Raw genomic sequence first — 7,779 nt, forward strand, 5'->3', positions numbered from 1 at the left:
TACACAAGGGTATTATCAGTCAAAACTTCGCAACGAGCTGAAGGATCTTTTCATGATATCTATCTATATCGGGGGATACAAATGTAGTCTCGTTGTTGCTACTTTTGTAAAGCATGCGCATATTAACATATTTTATGGTACTTCGGAATTACAGGCTAAACGAAGATAAAGATACTAGTACTGCCTAAGCTGTGCAAGTTTCTTTTTAGAACGTAGCCACGCCCACTAAGCGTCTAAAGCTGTCAAGTCCACACTTCTGGAAAATGTATTTTTTTAATGTCTTTACTAACTAGTATCTGATAGTATAAATTAAAAGAATATGTAATATGTGCTTTACTGCAATCGTGCACGGATAATTACGGATTAAAATTCTTTAATTTATAAGTGTAAATTCGTTCTTGTTTTAGAGCGATATTATTTTACCTTAAATAGCTTAATCATAAGGTAAGATTATCTTTTTAAGAAAATGCTAAAATATATATATTTTTTAAATGAACAATAGTCATCGGAAATAAAGGTAAAAATACCGCTCTGAAAAATTTGTAATATTTGGTGGCCAAATGTGCCACTAAAGAGTGTTGCACAAACCATGTTGCATAGAAACTATTTCCATTTGACCATTTTCAATAAACAAAGCAGCTTGTAAATCGAATCAAAATCGATATAAAATGAAATGTCATCTTTATGTATATATACCCATTTTCAACCACATAAAAGTGACCACAAAGTATCTTGGCCATTATCAAAACTGTACCAGGTGCCTGGTAAAATTAAGCCGAAAACTTTTCCATCAATCGCAGACGATCCGAGCAAATGCGACCACAGCGACAAATGTCGCTCCATTTCCTCTAACAAACAGTGCACCTTTAAAAACTCAAATACTTAGCTCTTTTAACAATGTGGAATTCGTTTCAAAATTACCAATTGCCCATTGGTTTGATTAAATTTACGTTATAATTTATCTTTCCAATTTTTATCGATACGCCAAAAACTACTGGCCAGAACGAAAACAGCAGTTCCTCCCAAAATATTGAGAATTTGCTTGCAACTTTTGCAAAAAATTCATCTCCCCCTCTCAGTAGCTGAGTAACAGGTATCTGAAAGTCGAGGAGATTGACTATTGTGTACTGTCTTGTTGTAACTGAAAATATGATGAGAATAATTAGCGCTAGAGTCAATTTACGAAAATTACAAGTAGCCCATTATATAAAACATAGTTTTACTCATAGAGTCACGGCTTTTTTTCCGTGTTTTAACTAAGGTCCAGTAACAACCCACTTTGTCCAAGTCCACTGCCTCCTTACCACTTTCTCTGCACCTTTCTTTCGAATCAATCTCGACCCGAATGAGCCACTTGAGAGCGATGACCAGTCAAAAAGCGGGAAAATAATGAGCAAGTCAGGTTGGGGTTTTTTTAAAAATAGCTCCCCTCCTCGGTTTATTCACTGGGCGACTTTGATTACGTCGAGTGAGTGTCAGGGACCACTGGCAGCATCGCTTGTTTTGTGGCACTAGAAATGTGGCTATTCAAATCACAGGCGACCCAAAGGCATTGCAATGGACATGTGTGCTTTTGTTCTGGCAGCATTTCTTCTGATTGTAAGCCGGAGATTTATCGCGTGATGGGTGGGGATGAAGGGCATCAAAACCTGCTTGTAACGTCATAAAATCGAGATAAATTATTTAATTTTCGATTTCCTAAAACCATTAAGCAATGGCAGAAGAGCCCGACGCCTAGCTACCCCATAACCAAGAGCAAGATGCCGAGTCATGCCAGGAGAGACAATCACAATGTGTTGGCCCTTATATAAAGAGTGTATATATAGACATGTATACCTGGACATAATGATGGTTCGCTGCCGATGCTGCGCTGCCTCCGCTGACCGCTGGCTGCTGCATCCACTGCAGAGACGAAGGATGTGGATAAGGCACAGGCACACATGCATACGCCTACCTGGGCACAGGTAGCTCGGCCTCCGCAGGTAAGCAACTCTTTGGCCCGGCAAACACTGCCGCAGATATGTACGTCCACAAATACAGATTCCTATGCGCGTTACTTGTTGCAAACAAACGCTGAGGGCTGCGGAGGGGGAACAGCACCACAGACTGAACCGGCTGCCCCTGCCCCATGCTGGGCACCACCGGCCACATTTAGCAGCGTCATGATCATCAGGGCCCAGGCACTGGGCACTAGGCACAAGGGACTTATGGCCAAAGCCAGCCGGACCGGACTGGAAAGGAATTGGGCCCGAGATTGGTTTGGCTCTAAAGAAGAAAGATGCAACATCGGCAAGCTTCAGGGCTGCAGCATCAGGGTATAGGACGGGGATTTAACATAAATTTGGGATATCTGTTTTACTACGTAATTGATTTGGCTGTAAAAATAAAAAATATTTACTTCATCAAAAAATGTAAATTATATTTGTGAGAACGAAAAGGCTGATTTATAAATTTAATGAACCAAACACCTTTCATATTTTATATGCTTGCATATGAAATTATTTACAATATATTACCCCAATGAATATATTTAAAAATATTACTGGTCTAGAAAATTATAATGCTGTTATGAAAACCATATAATTAATCGGTATAATTAAGACGACAAACTTATGAAATATGAACGTTTTCCAACGGAAAAGATTCGCTGGTGGAAATCACCTGTGAACTGTGGTCCATCCCTGGGCCAATTGCAGCTGCCTGTAAGCCGAATCGAGTGACTTGGCACTTGGCATCCTTAGTCCCTTCCATCGAAATGTTACTTCTTTTGGTTGTTTTTTCCTACCCTTCACTCACTCACACTCGCCTACAGATGCACCATCTCTGGAGTTGGGCCCACTCTTTCTTTTCGTATTCCCCCTTTTTAGTGTGTTTTTGATTTTCTTTTTGAAACGACAAACCGGCCGGCATTATTTTTAGAATTTTCAGTTAAACTTGTTACCAGGCTGGGGCGAAACTGGCTTCGGGGCTGCAACAAAAACAAAAAACAGCCAGCAGCCAGCAAAAATGCAATGATCTTGTTCCCATTCCACGTCTTTTGTCTCTCCCCGTATAACCAAAAAGGTGACTTTGTCTCAGTCGCCCGCCTTATGGCCACACAGCCATATAGCTATGTATGTAGCCATATGTATCTGGGTATCTTTGTATCTGTGGCTCGGCATTGTTACTGTTCTCTGACTTTTGGTGTCCGAAAACCCGAATGCTGCTCGAAAATTGTATCGATCTTGGCCATTTGCCGGTGGAAGTTCAGGTTTGGGTTCCACAGTCAGAGCCACCTTTTGTGTTCTTCCTCTTTCACGCAGCATCATCATGATCTCGGTGATCATTATAATGCCGATGCCGATGCCGAACAGGGGGGTACAGTTTCGCTCCGAACTGAAAAGTTATCATTTGATTCTCTCTTTTTTCAGAGGCTGCTGGTTTGGTTGGTTTCGACGCACGGCCGCTTTCTTTCGGGTTCGGGTTCGGCTCAGATTTGGATTGGAGTTCAAGCCTTGGTTAATTTATTTTTATTTTCATTTCATTAATTTGGATTTTGCTTTTAATTGAACGTTGTTCTCGGTCTCCTTCTCGGTCGCCTTCTCGTTCGCCTCCCCAATCAGATTATTGACTCTCGGAGTCTTGCTATTCAGTTCCCCTTTTGATTTGGGCATAGTATAACTCTCTGTGTAGGAGATTATTCAAATTGGGCATAGACAGAGGCCTTTGTCTAAGCCCAAACATGTTTGGTTTAATGAGTTTTATTAGTTCTGGCTTCGGCTGAATAGGGTTTTTCGGACGGGGAGTGTAAATATGGCCGGGACCATTGGCTATGCGTATGCTTTTAGAGGGGGCTAAGTGAGCTCCCACCCCAGGGGCTTGGCTCCGCTAGTTGGACCAACTGGTTTCCACTGGCATATGCTTATTAACCTGGTCATTTTGAGATCTCGGACAATGGCCATGCCGGGTCTTTGAATTGTGAAATGATCTGGAAATCGATAGAGCCCCAAGTGAATGGATTCTATGTTTCAATGTTGGGAAACTAGTTTGAGAAAACTTAGCTGGGTGTATGGTAGTCGATATAAGTCTAATAAGTAATTAGTGAATCTTAAAACTAATATCAGTTTTCCAAATTAAAATTATATCATAAAAGTATATGATTTTGTTTGGCCATGTTATACTCGTACATTCAAGAAAAAAATGTGGATGCTAGAACATAGAGCATATTTTAGTTGTAATTCCCAAGCTGCACTGCTCAGTTAATACTGCTAATTGTAAAATTATTTAGCCTTACCACCAAATACGATGCCCAGGCAGGCCCCTAAGCAATTAATTACCCATCCACCGATAAGATCTCTGGCAAACTGTCGTCCGAGAGCTTCGGGCCCAGAACCTTACACTTTCCCACAATGGCCGCGACAGAAAGGCAAACAAAACTTTTGACATATTTATATATCCATAACTGTGTGCGCAAAAAGTCAAATATTTTCTCTGCACGTTCCCAGCGGCGGAGGCAGAAAGGCGGCAAATGAGCAAACCCCAACTCATCTCACGTTTGCTTGGCAGGCAGACAAATCGGGAGGTCGCAACGTTGGCAAACAATGCAAATTTCCAAACCGAAATCAGCGAGATGCAAGTGAATAAGAGGGAGAAAGGTATTCAGAGAGAGAGAGAGAGAGGGAGAAAATGTGAGGGGAGGGGAAAGGGAGGCTCTCCTTGCCGCGTCATAATGTCAATAGGTTATGGACAAGTTCGTTGCCTAAGTCTTTCGTTTTCGAATGTTAGTCTGCCGCTAAAACCCCTAATCACTTAATCATCTTTTCCAGCGAAATTATCCAAGCGGTGGGCGAAATGCGAATAAAGCTGAAATATGTGTGTCAGCCTCTGAATCTGTGGGAGCACTCGAGTCTCTGGCTTTCTAAATAAATTGCTAACCATATCCGCCAACAAAAAACGACATTTCAATCTCTGACTCACTGCAACGATTACTTATTTCTACACAATTCCTGCCCGATTATTGCGGTTTTGCTTGTCTACGATTTAAAATTCCTGGGCCTACCGCTAAATAGCCCACCCCCGAAAAAGTCCCCGAAAGCGGAAAATAAAAACGAAACCCAAGCAATTTGATCTTTAAATTTAAGCACGTTTAAATCAAAAGAGCAACGGACACAACTACACATGGACATATCTCTGGCTTGAAAGCCAAAAGCCTTGCGTGCCTGGGCCTTGTACATGAAATACATAAATACCTATATATATATCTCTATACATAGTCTTCAATCCCACACAGACAACAACAACAACAAAGAGTTTGAGGCCCCAACAGCAAAAAGCCAAGTCCAGCAACAAAAACCACACGGTTGACTTTGTGAAATTCGAAAGGCGGCAGCGTTGCCTTCAGCACTCTCCGCCGCCCCCTTCCCCTTTGGTGCGAGCAACTCACCTCCTTCACTTGGCCATTATGTACTTTAAATTTAAATTCAATTGACTTCTTTTATGATGGCAAACGGGCGTCGTCGGCCACGCCAAAAAAATAAAAAAAACACGAAGAAATCAAGAAAAAAAATTAAACAAGGAGAAAAAACCGAAAAACGTGCCAAGAGAACTGCTCACGTATCGCTCGAAAAGGGAGCCAATGCTCGGTGTTGTCTTCTGGAACAGTGGGGCAAACCCTGGATCGAGCTACGCCTCTGACTTTTGCCATTTGCCTGGCAACTTTAACGGCCATTTCTTTGCTGCTTGCTGTCGCTGTTGCTGCCGGTGTTGTTGTCGCTGCTGCTATTGATGTGGATGTTGGTGTTGTTGTCGCTGCCACGCAGCAGCAGTACACTGGGAGAAGATGTGGTTATTGGTGTGGTATTGGTACAGAAGTAACTCACTCGCTCCAAACATTTTTTTAATTAAGCAAATCAAAGACCTCTTTTCTATAAAATAATGAAATAAAATAATCAGTTTGATGGTATTTTAAAAGGTGCTTTGCATATACATTTGTTAAATTATATTTATACGGTAATTAGTTTTCGCAAACAAAATAAATTATCGCGTTTACTTGAATCTTTAATATAAATGTAAACTGTTCAAAAAGGTTCTCAGTGCAACAACAGCCGAGGAGATCGTCGTCGGATTACCTTGGTAACGTATTTTTCGACGTCGCTGTTGTTTTTCTGCGAGTTTGATCTTTGCCATAAAAGTGATTTTTTTATTCTTTGCTGGTTGTTGCGTGGCCATTGCGCTACAGTTGATTGCGTGATGTACGTGGGTTCTTAGCGGCAGTTGTTGGAAATGGGTATGTCCAGGTGGGATCTTTTAGAGAAGTGACGCTTCCTTGGAACAAGGGATGATCCGTACCGGGATTATTCCTTGGGGATTGTGCATGCATTGAATTAAGATTATGTTGCTTTCTTTCATTTGAAAATTTCTTAAAGCAGATGTCACTTACTATTTTCAGGAAAAAACAACTATATATTGCCGAATGCCTGTTTCAAGGAGTATTTTGAATTTATATATATTATACTAATTTTAAAGATTTCGTTTGGTATTTCACAAAAACTCTAAGGGTTTTCGACCTCTTGTACATCCTTTATTTTGCTGAAAAAACTATAAGTTGGTATGAACCTGATTTAGCTATCTTAAAAATCAAACTTAATATTACTTTACACCCATAGGAATATTTAATATTTATAAATTTGATTTCTTTAGACCGTATCAATCCGTAAATGGATATTTTGGCGGTATCCATATCTAAGATCAGCTGTTAATTTTCACACTCCTCTTTATAGAGGAGCAAGGTACCCGACTAAGTCAGATGGACAACTTTCGGCCGACCTCTTAACTCTTGATCAAGTTTCTCTTGATATTTGCGGGCTTCTTTCATTTTATTTTTGGGTTTTTGCCGTGCTTTATTTTTTGTGGCTTTTTCGCGCTGTATATTTTTTGGCAAAAGTCAAGCAGACAACAAATTTGTCGAAGACAAAAAAACAACCAGAAATCGTCCACATTTAAGTGTCTAACAGGGTTTCAGTTTAAATTTTTAATGGACTATTAGATAAATACAGTACGGATTGAAGATATAGAATTTATAGATACTTGGAGTATGTTCGTTAATTTTGAATGCCCCAGCAAAAATAAAATATTGCTCTTAAGTTTTCCTATAAAGGGCAAAGTTCTCAATCCATTTAAAAGTTTTGTTTTTAAAGTAGACTCAGATTTGTACGAGTATATATTATCTTATTCGTATCGTATCTTAAGTGATTTTCGTGAAGTACATTACACTTTTAGATAGCTCACCCTGTATGGGTTGATTGTAATGGCAGCTTTTATAATTTCAGCTTTCGTGCAATATAATTTTGAGCATTTTTCACCCGCATTGTTGAAATCTAAAATCAATAGCCTTAGCCACAGCCACATAGACAATCGTTAGGCAACGTCTTTCAGCCATCTATAAGTCTGTAGAGTATAAACCGTGTGCGTGTAAGGTACATACACCTTGCCGCACCCACACATCGACGCGAAGAGAGGCCCACTCACACACACAGTGGCACCGGGCAAGTAGGCTTTGTACTTGTCTCCTACCCTTACCTGTCTTACCTGTGTGCCTCTCATTTGGCGGGAAATCATGGGTCGCTCGCCGCTCGCAGGGCAAAAACAAAAACCCGAAAATCAGGTAACAACGCTGCCGGCGTCGCAGTCGGCGCTACAGGTAAGCGATCGGATCATCGGCACACCAATGCAGAAGCGGCTCACACCGACGAGATACCTGGCAGCGGCCTTATGTACAGTATGGCTGCGCCGACGTCGACG

General features: G+C 40.9%; 2 long non-coding RNA genes across 2 annotated transcripts; one reads left to right on the forward strand and one right to left on the reverse strand.

The window, feature by feature from the left end:
• Positions 1 to 1,517: 1,517 nt before the first annotated feature.
• Positions 1,518 to 2,048, reverse strand: LOC113563959. The gene is made up of 2 exons (XR_003407731.1): positions 1,837 to 2,048; positions 1,518 to 1,649 (listed from the first exon to the last, which is right to left on the reverse strand). It is a non-coding gene; the product is annotated as an uncharacterized LOC113563959 (long non-coding RNA).
• On the forward strand, positions 1,901 to 2,416 carry LOC113563960. Its single transcript, XR_003407732.1, has 2 exons — positions 1,901 to 1,982; positions 2,041 to 2,416. It is a non-coding gene; the product is annotated as an uncharacterized LOC113563960 (long non-coding RNA).
• The last annotated feature ends 5,363 nt before the right edge of the window (positions 2,417 to 7,779 follow it).

The sequence above is a fragment of the Drosophila erecta genome, unplaced genomic scaffold (genome assembly GCF_003286155.1).
Source record: "Drosophila erecta strain 14021-0224.00,06,07 unplaced genomic scaffold, DereRS2 tig00000021-arrow-pilon, whole genome shotgun sequence".
Classification (NCBI taxonomy): Eukaryota; Metazoa; Arthropoda; class Insecta; order Diptera; family Drosophilidae; genus Drosophila; species Drosophila erecta.